Source organism: Mus pahari, chromosome X, assembly GCF_900095145.1.
Source record: "Mus pahari chromosome X, PAHARI_EIJ_v1.1, whole genome shotgun sequence".
In the NCBI taxonomy this organism is placed as follows: domain Eukaryota; kingdom Metazoa; phylum Chordata; class Mammalia; order Rodentia; family Muridae; genus Mus; species Mus pahari.
Genome location: NC_034613.1, coordinates 39,594,041 through 39,604,050, shown reverse-complemented (window position 1 = coordinate 39,604,050; position 10,010 = coordinate 39,594,041).

Genomic DNA, 10,010 nt, shown 5'->3' with positions numbered 1-10,010 from the left:
CAGTGCCTGGCAAATACAGAATTGGATGCTCACAGTCATCTATTGAATGGAACACAGGGCTCCCAATGGAGGAGCTAGAAAAAGTACCTAAGGAGCTGAAGGGGTCTGCAACCCTATAGGTGGAACAACAATATGAACTAACCAGTACCCCCAGAGCCCATGTCTCTAGCTGCATAAGTAGCAGAAGATGGCTTATTCGGCCAACATTGGGAAGAGAGGCCCCTTGGTCTTGCAAATTTTATATGTCCTAGTACAAGGGAACGCCAGGGCCAATAAATGGGAATGGGTGTGTAGGGGAGCAGGGTGAGGAGAGGGTATAGGGGATTTTTGGGATAGCATTTGAAATGTAAATGAAGAAAATATCTAATAAAAATTGAAGAAAGAAAGAAATCACAAAGGGAGACAACACTGGAGATTTAAAAAAAAAACCTAGGAAAGAGATCAGGAGTCATAGATGCAAGCAGCACCAATAGAATACAAGAGATAGAAGAGAGAATCTCAAGGGCAGAAGATACCATAGAAAACATTGAAACAGGCATCAATGAAAATGTAAAATGCAAATAGCTTCTAACCCAAAACATCCAGGAAATCCAGGACATAATAAGATGACCAAACCTAAGGATGAGTATAGAAGAGAGTGAAGATTCCCAACTTAAAGTACCAGTAAATATCTTCAACAAAATAATAGTTGAAAACTTCCCTAACCTAAAGAAATAGATGGTTCCAGGCACTCTAACACACTCAGGATCATAAGATTGGAGGTGAGGAGGACACAACATCTGTCAAAGAACCAGGAGTAACTGGAAAGAAAGGTACCCAGCAAGCAGGAACTCCACCAGACCAGTGACACCAGTTCCTTCTAGTATATCTGGGACAGTACCCTGAGCAGAACTTGGGTGAAAACTCTGCAGCCAGTCCCACAACAGCCAGAGGAAGCTCCACTCCCAGGTGCTCTAACATGTCCAGGATCGCAGGATCACAAGATCCCAGGAGCTTGGTCACACCAAGATCTTAGGGTTCCAGAGGCAGCTTGACTCCTAGGAGCTCTGAAACATATAGTATCTCAGCATTCCAGGATTCCAGGAGCTTGGTGACACCAGGATCTCAGGGGCCCAGAATCAACTTGACTTCCAGGAGCTCTGACACACCCAGGGTCTTAGGATCATAGGACCACAGAATAACAGGATCACAGAGACAGCTCTACTCCAAGGAGTTCTGATACAACCAGGAACACAGGAAGGACAGGCTCCAGTCACAGGAAGGATTATCTTCAGTAGCTAATGCAGGTAGCATTAATCAGATGGAGGGAGGCAAGCATAAGAACATAAGCAACAGAAACCAAGGTTACTTGGCATCATCAGAACCCAATTTTCCCACCATAGCAAGTCCTGGATACATCATCACACTGGAAAAGTAAGACTCAGATCTAAAGTCACTTCTCATGACAATGATAGGGGACTTTAAGAAGGACATAAATAACTCCCTTAAAGAAATACAGGAGAACACAGGTAAACAGCTAGAAACCATTAAAAAGGAAACACAAAAATTCCTTAAAGAATTATAGGAAAACACAAACAGGCAAAGGAAATGAACAAAACCATCCAAGATCTAAAAATGGAAGTAGAAACAATAAAGAAATCACAAAGGGAGACAACCCTGGAGTNAGAAAACCTAGCAAAGCGATCAAGAGTCATAGATGCAAGCATTACCAACAGAATAGAGATAGAAAAAGGAATCTCAGCTACAGAAAATACCATAGGAAACACTGACACAACTGTCAAAAGAAAATGCAAAAAGCAAAAAGCTCCTAACCAAAAACATTTAGGAATTCCAGAACACAATGAGAAGACCAAATCTAAGGATAATAGGAGTAGATGAGAATGAAGATTTTCAACTTAAAGGGCCAGTAAGTATCTTCAACAAAATTAAAGAAGAAAACTTCCCTAACCTAAAGAAAGAGATGCCCATGAACATACAAGAAGCCTACAGAACTCCAAATAGACTGGACCAGAAAAGAAATTCCTCCTGACACATAATAATCAGAACAACAATTGCACTAAATAAAGATAGAATATTAAAAGCAGTAAGGGGCCGGGCGTGGTGGTGCACGCCTTTAATCCCAACACCCGGGAGGCAGAGCCAGGCAGATTTCTGAGTTCGAGGCCAGCCTAGTTTAAAAAGTGAGTTCCAGGACAGCCTGTCTCAAAAAAAAGTAGTAAGGGAAAAAGGTCAAGTAACATATAAAGGCAGACCTATTAGAATTATACCAGACTTCTCCCCAGAAACTATGAAAGCTAGAAGATTCTGGGCAGATGTCATACAGACCCTAAGAGAACACAAATGCCAGCCCAGGTTACTATACCCAGAAAAGCTCCCAATTACCATAGAGAGAGAAAACAAGATATTCCATGACAAAACCAAATCTACATAATATCTTTCTATAAATCCAGCCCTACAAAGGATAATACATGGAAAACACCAACACAAGGAGGGATACTACATTGTAGAAAAAAAAAACAAGGGATTAATCTTTCAACAACCCAAAACAAGATAAGATAGCCACACAAACATAATTCCACCTTTAACAACAAAAATAACTGGAAGTAAAAATCACTTTTCCTTAATATCTATTAAGATCAATGGACTCAGTTCCCCAATATAAAGACATAGACTAACAGACTGGATATGTAAACAGGACCCAGCATTTTGCTGCATACAGAAAACGCACCTCAGTGACAAAGGCAGACACTACCTTGGAGTAAATGGTTGGAAAACATTTTTTCCAAACAAATAATCCCAAGAAACAAGCTTGAGTAACCATTTTAATATCGAATAAAATTGGCTTTCAGCCAAGGGCTATTAAAAAAAATAAATTAAGGAAGGCCACTTTATACTGGTCAAAGGAAAAATCTACCAAGATGAACTCTCAATTCTGAACATCTATGCTCCAAATGAAAGGGCACCCACATTCATAAAAGAAACTACACTGGAGCTCAAAGCACACATCTCAAACCGTACAATAATAGTGAGAGACTTCAACACCCCACTCTCAGCAACGGATAGATCAGGAAACAGAAACCAAACAGAGACAGTGAAAATAACAGAAGTTCTGAACCAAATGGATATAACAGATATTTATAGAACATTTCATCCTAAAGCAAAAGAATATACCTTCTTCTCAGCACTTCATGGCACCTTCTCCAAAATTGGCCATATAATTGTTCACAAAACAGTTCTCAACAGATACGAGAAGACTAAAATAATCCCATGCACCCTGTCAGATCACCATGGACCAAGACTGGTCTTAAATACCAACCAAAACAACAGAAGGCACACATAAACATAAAAACTGAACAATGTTCTACACAATGATAACTTGGTCAAGAAAGAAAGAAAAAATTAAGGCTTTTTAGAATTTAATGAACATAAAAACACATCATACCAAAATTATGGGATACAATGAAAGCAGTGGTAAGAGGAAAACTCATAGCTCTGAGTTCCTCCAAAAAGAAACTGGAGAGAGCTTACAGTAGCATTTTGACAGCACACCTGAAAGCTCTAGAACAAAAAGAAGCAAATACACCCAAGAAGAGTAGGTGACAGGAAATAATCAAACTCAGGGCTAAAACCAAATAGAAACAAAAAGAATTATATAAAGAATCAACAAAACCTGGAGCTGGTTCTTTGAGAAAAATCAACAAGATAGATAAACCCTTAGCCAGACTAACCAGAGGGCACAGAGACAATATCCAAATTAATAAAATCAGAAACAGAAATGGAGATATAACAACAGAATATATCTAAAAATTATTATATAGTTTGTTGAATATTAACAGTTGAAAATATTAAAATCATGTTCTACAAACATCATGAAAATGTTATTGATAAAGATTCTCACTGTACTTGAAATTAGCATTTTCTTGATGGTTGACTTCAAAGAGTTTTTGCTATTTTGAAATTTTTAAAATATATTTACTGATAAAATAATTTCTCTCCTAGAAACACTGATAGTCTTTTTAAAGTAAACTTATAGTTCAACAATGTATACAGATATAAAATGTGTTTTAAATACTCTCTCACTATGTCAGATGGTATCATAAGAGCTTTTGAATATATTTCTTAATGATTCCTTTTTAACATTTTATGCTCTTTTTCTATGCTTAAAGTAAACTTATAGTTCAACAACGTATACAGATATAAAATGTGTTTTAAATACTCTCTCACTATGTCAGGTGGTATCATAAAAGCTTTTGAATATATTTCTTAATGATTCCTTTTTAACATTTTATGCTCTTTTTCTATGCTTAATTCCCAAAGAATATTTTGTACATTTTGAAACAATTTAGTATTCAACATTAGATATAGGATAGTATATGGATATGTACTCAGCTATGGATAGTATGAAATGTTCATTAATGATATTTTTAGGGTATGAAAGTATACGATTATAAAAGTTGAACACATTTTTTATGTATTATTTAATTCTCAAAATACTCACTATTACTAATATGCTTGATGTATAAATGCATTTAAATAATTAAAAAAATAATGGAAAAAAAGAAAAAAAAAAGAAAAAGGTCAAATAACATATAAAGGCAGACCTATCAGAATTACACCAGACACTATGAAAGCTAGAAGATCCTGGGCAAATCTCATACAGACACTAAGGGAACACAAGTGCCAGCCCAGGCTACTACACTCAGCAAAACTCTCAACTAGCATACATGGAGATACCAAGATAATCCATGGCAAAACCAAATTTCCACAGTATATTTCCACAAATCCAGCCCTACAAAGGATAATAGATGGAAAACATCATCACAAGGAGGGAAAATACACCCTAGGAGAAGCAAGAAAATATTCTTCTTTTTAAAAAAATCCCAAAAGAAGATAGCCACACATATTTTTAAAAAAAAAATAAAAAAATAACAGGAAGCAACAGTCACTACTCCTTAATATCTCTTAACATCAATGGATTCAATTTCCCAATAAAAAGACATAGACTAACAGACTGGACATGTAAACAGGACCCAGCATGTTACTGCATACAGGAAATGCACTTCAGTGGCAAGGACAGAGTAAAGGGCTGGAAGACAATTTTCCAAGCAAATGGTCCCAAGAAACAAGCTGGAGTAGTCAATTTTACCCTAAAACAAAAGGATATACCTTCTTCTCAGCACCTCATGGTACCTTCTCGAAAATTGACCATTTAATTGGTCACAAAACAGGCCTCAACAGATACAAAAATATTGAAATTATCCCATGCATCCTATCAGATCACCATGGACTAAGGCTGATCTTCAATAACAACATAAATAATAGAAAGCCAACATTGACATGGAAGCTGAACAGCATTCTACTCAATGATAACTTGGTCAAGGAAGAAATAAAGAAATTAAAGATATTTTTAGAGTTTAATGAAAATGAAGCCACCACATACCCAAAATTATGGGACAGATTTGAGAGTTCATCTTGGAAGATTTTTACCTTTGATGAACATGAAGTCCCCCTCCTTGTCTTTTTTGATAACTTTGGGTTGGAAGTTGATTTTATTCAATATTAGGATGGGCCTGGGTTAGCTGACTGTATAGGTCTTCTTGTGATGTCCTTGATCCCTCCAGTTCCCTCAACCCTTCCTCCTACTCTTCAAAAGGACCCCCAGTGTTCTGCCTAATGTTAGGCTGTGGATCTCTATATCTGTTTCCATCAGCTGCTAGATGAAGCCTCTCGGAGGACAATTATGCTAGGTTCCTGTCTACAAGTATAGCAGGAGGTAGTCACATCACCATCTATATCCCCACTGCTAGAATTCTCAAATAGAGTCATTGCCATAGACTCCACCATAGAAGGACACTTGCTCAGTTATGTTCATAGCCAGAAATTAGAAACAACCTAGATATACCTGAATTGAAGAATAGATAACGAAAATGTAGTACATTTACATAATGGAATACTACTCAGCTATTAAAAACAAAGACATCATAAAATGGTAATAAAAAATATCATCCTGAGTGAAGTAACCCAGACCCAGAAAGACATGCATGGTATGTACTCACTTTTAAGGGAATATTAGCCATAAGGCACAGGAAAACCATGTTACAATCCACACACCCAAAGAAGATAAATAATAAGGAAGGGTCAAGAGGGGATGCTTGAATCTCTCTGAGAAGGGGAAACAAAATTGACATGGGGTTGGGGTAGATGGAGGTAGGGGATTGGTTGCAGAAGAGAGTGGAGTGGAAATCAGGTGTTGGGAGGAAGGGGAGAAGGCTGGGAGAGAGAAAGGAAATCAATGGAGGGAAGCATCTCTGATTTTACTCATCCTTTTTTGTTTGTTTTTTTTGTTTTTCGGGACAGGGTTTCTCTGTATAGCCTTGGCTCTCCTGGAACTCACTTTGTAGACCAGGCTGGCCTTGAACTCAGAAATCCGCCTGCCTCTGCCTCCCAAGTGCTGGGATGAAAGGCATGTGCCACCACGCCCGGCCCTCATCCTTTTTTCATAGAGTTTATTTCCACATAGTCACTGTTAGCACCAGGATACTCCAAGCCTTGGCCTAACCATGTGACCCTTGACCTGCGTTGCCAGGACAATGACCGTCAATCCCACAACCCACTTGGCTCAGTTCCCACCCTCACTGGTGTGATGTCATTTTCCGTATAAATTAGGGGATCACCCCCTCCTCGCTCTCTTCCTCTTCCTCTTCTTTTCTCTTTCTCCTCTTTCTCTCTCTCCTCTTCCCTATCCTTCTACCCGTTTCGCCGCCCCCCCCCAATCCCTCCTTAATAAACCTCTCCCACGTGGAACACCTTGGCCTGGTCTGCTGTTTGGTTTATCCGCTCAAAATATAAAAGCGACATTGCCATCTCTTATAACCTCTCAGGTCTAAATTAAAAGAGTAAATTAAGCAGATAAAGTTAGTTGCTCCACTCTTCCATGTATTTCTGTTTCATCTGTTTTTCTGCTCTCTTCACAGCCAAGGTCTTTACTCCCCTGTCTGTTTTCATCACTCCTCCTCTCTGCGGCTTCTGAACCAACTGCTTCTCCACCTAAGTTTCAAAGTTTCACCTCTAATTACATCTCGTGAGGTTATTAGTTTCCCAATGAGAATAAATTATTCTACTCTGTATTATAAACCACTGTTACTCCATCTTAAAGATACTTTCTCTAGTAATGGAAATTAAAGGCTGCAGAGAAGAGTTTTATTTTTAGTCTATGGGCCTTTCAGCCCCAAACATTGTTAGCCATCTATTTTGATAATGTTCTGTTCTCGGCAACCTTAAGTAATATATCACATGCACAAAATAATTCCCAACACAACACACAGAGCACCATCATGTTTTAGATACTGAGCAAGCCAAATGAGGTGCAGGAGGAGCTTCCTAAGTCCCAAGCTATGATGCAAATGTGTAGGCAAAGTAAAGCAGTATCTGTATAATAAACAGTATTGACATTCAGACCAAGCGTCCTAGAGGAGTTGGAGCTAAGGACTCATGAACATCAATTTGCATTAATTGAGTGAGTGTTCATGACATTTAACAATGTCATAGGGAAGAAACTGGCTAGGCCAAACATTGTGTTGGTCTAGAGAGGGAGAGATAGGAGGGTGTTGAGAGAGAGAGAGAGAGAGAGAGAGAGAGAGAGAGAGAGAGAGAGAGAGAGAGAGAGAGAGAAGCCACCAATAGAACTATGTAATCATTGGCTGTCATGATCCCAGGCTGATGCTTAGATCCAGGGGTGCTGCATTCAAATCCCATCCAGCAGCTGCAATAAGAGGATTCAGTAGTAAGCTAAGTTATAAAGAAAATCAGGAGCTCAAAGCTATGGGTTTGAGAAACAGGTAGAGGGTCTCCAGTCAAAATTACAGATATTAAGATATATTAGAGCTGGGCGTGGTGGTGCACACCTTTAATCCCAGCACTTGGGAGGCAGAGGCAGGCGGATTTCTGACAAGGCCAGCCTGGTCTACAAAGTGAGTTCCAGGACAGCCGGGGCTATACAGAGAAAGCCTGTCTCGAAACCCCTTCCAAAAAGATGGATTAGGTAAACTAATCTTTATTTTTGCCACATTAGTCATTAGCGAGTGGTGGTTAACTAATCAAGTAAAGATACTGTTTGGGTATTTTGTGGACTAAAGTGAGGCTATATGAAAGTCAAGAGTTAATTCTATTTGCAGTTTCATAACATGATAAACTAAATCGTGAAACATAGGCCTTCCTTCTCTTAGAGATTTCTGAATTGATTGTTAAAGCCACTGCTTTTGAGCAGGGAGATGGGTCAATGGGTTAAGTATTTGCCAATCAAGAGTAAGGACTCTTAGTTGAAATTCCTAGAATCCACATGAAACTGGAAGCAGTAATGCATACCTATAACTCCAGTGTTCCAAAGGGGATGCTGTGCCCTGAGTTCACTGGAAACCCAGATGAGCCCAAGAATTGCAAAGTGGGCTGCAACTCGAAAAGAGCCTTTTCTTTTCTTTTTTCTTTTTTGGATTTTTTCAATTTTCATTAGATATTTCCTTCATTTACATTTCAAATGCTATCCTGAAAGTCCCCTATACCCTCCCTCAGCCCTGCTCCCCTACCTACACACTCCCACTTCTTGGCCCTGGCGTTCCTCTGTACTGGGGCATATAAAGTTTGCAAGACCAAGGGGCTTATCTTCCCAATGATGGTTGACTAGGACATCTTCTGCTACATATGCAGCTAGAGACACAAGCTCTGGGAGTACTGATTAGTTCATATTGTTGTTCCACCTATAGGGTTGCAGACCCCTTCGGCTCCTTGTGTACTTTCTCTAGCTCCTCCATTGGGGACCCTGTGTTCATCCAATAGCTGACTGTGAGCATCCACTTCTGTATTTGCCAGGCACTGGGCATAGCCTCACAAAAGACAGCTATATCAGGGTCCTTTTAGCAAAATCTGAGTCTTTTATTTCCAAGTTCGAACTCGTTTTTTTCTGCCTAGCACGCACTGCATGAATGCTGGCAAGTGACCATGAGTCCAGAAAACATTGGGTTTATATACAGTATAAGAATAGTGTGAATATTTACAGGAAAGGTGAGTAGAGGGTGGAGTAGTACTGAAGCAAGAAGGGGGTTAATGGGTTCAAGGACTAATTTTATGGCCAGTCATAACTGTCTGTGACCAAATCTCTGTTTACCTTTTACTTTTTCTATGGTCTCCCTTGAGCTTATTTCTCTAAGGTCTCAAGGACAGGCACCAGGAGAGTTATCAGGAGGAGTGTTGAGTGTTGGTTTTTGGAGACACAGAAGCGGTGCCATTCTAATGCTTGGGAAGGGGGGAGGGGCTGCTGCAGGGGGACACAGCACAGAAACCAGCTGTCTGCAAGTAGTGCTTGGGGGGGGCATGGGATCCTCTGGCAGGGGTGGGGCGGGGAAACACAGAGGCAAAAACTGTCTATACCCAACACTGAAGTGTCTCTAGTATCAGTAAATCAGGGGTTACAACAGGGAGATGGGAGGCAGGGAGACAGGAAGCCCCACAAGCTCTTGACCAGCTAGTCTGAATTTCACAGCAGCAAAACCAACAAAGGAACAATGTCTCAAGGTGGAAGGTGAAGGCTAAAAATCAAGGTTGTTCTCTGACCTCCACACTTGTAATAGATAGATAGGTAGATAGATAGATAGACAGACAGACAGAGACAGAGAGACAGAGAAATAATGAGATTGAGAGAAAACCTGCAGGGTATCTATATAGAAAGAAACTTGTGGGCTGGAGAGATGGCTCAGTGGTTAAGAGCACTGATTGCTCTTCCAGAGATCCTGAGTTCAATTCCAGCAATCACATGGTGGCTCACAACCATCTATCTGTAATGGGATCTGATGCCCTCTTCTGCTGTGATGTGTCTGAAGACAGCTACAGTGTAGTCATATAAAATGAAATAAATAAATCTGAAAGAAAGAAAGAAAGAAAGAAAGAAAGAAAGAAAGAAAGAAAGAAAGAAAGAAAGAAAGAAAGAAAGAAAGAAAGAAAGAGAGGAGAGAGGGAGG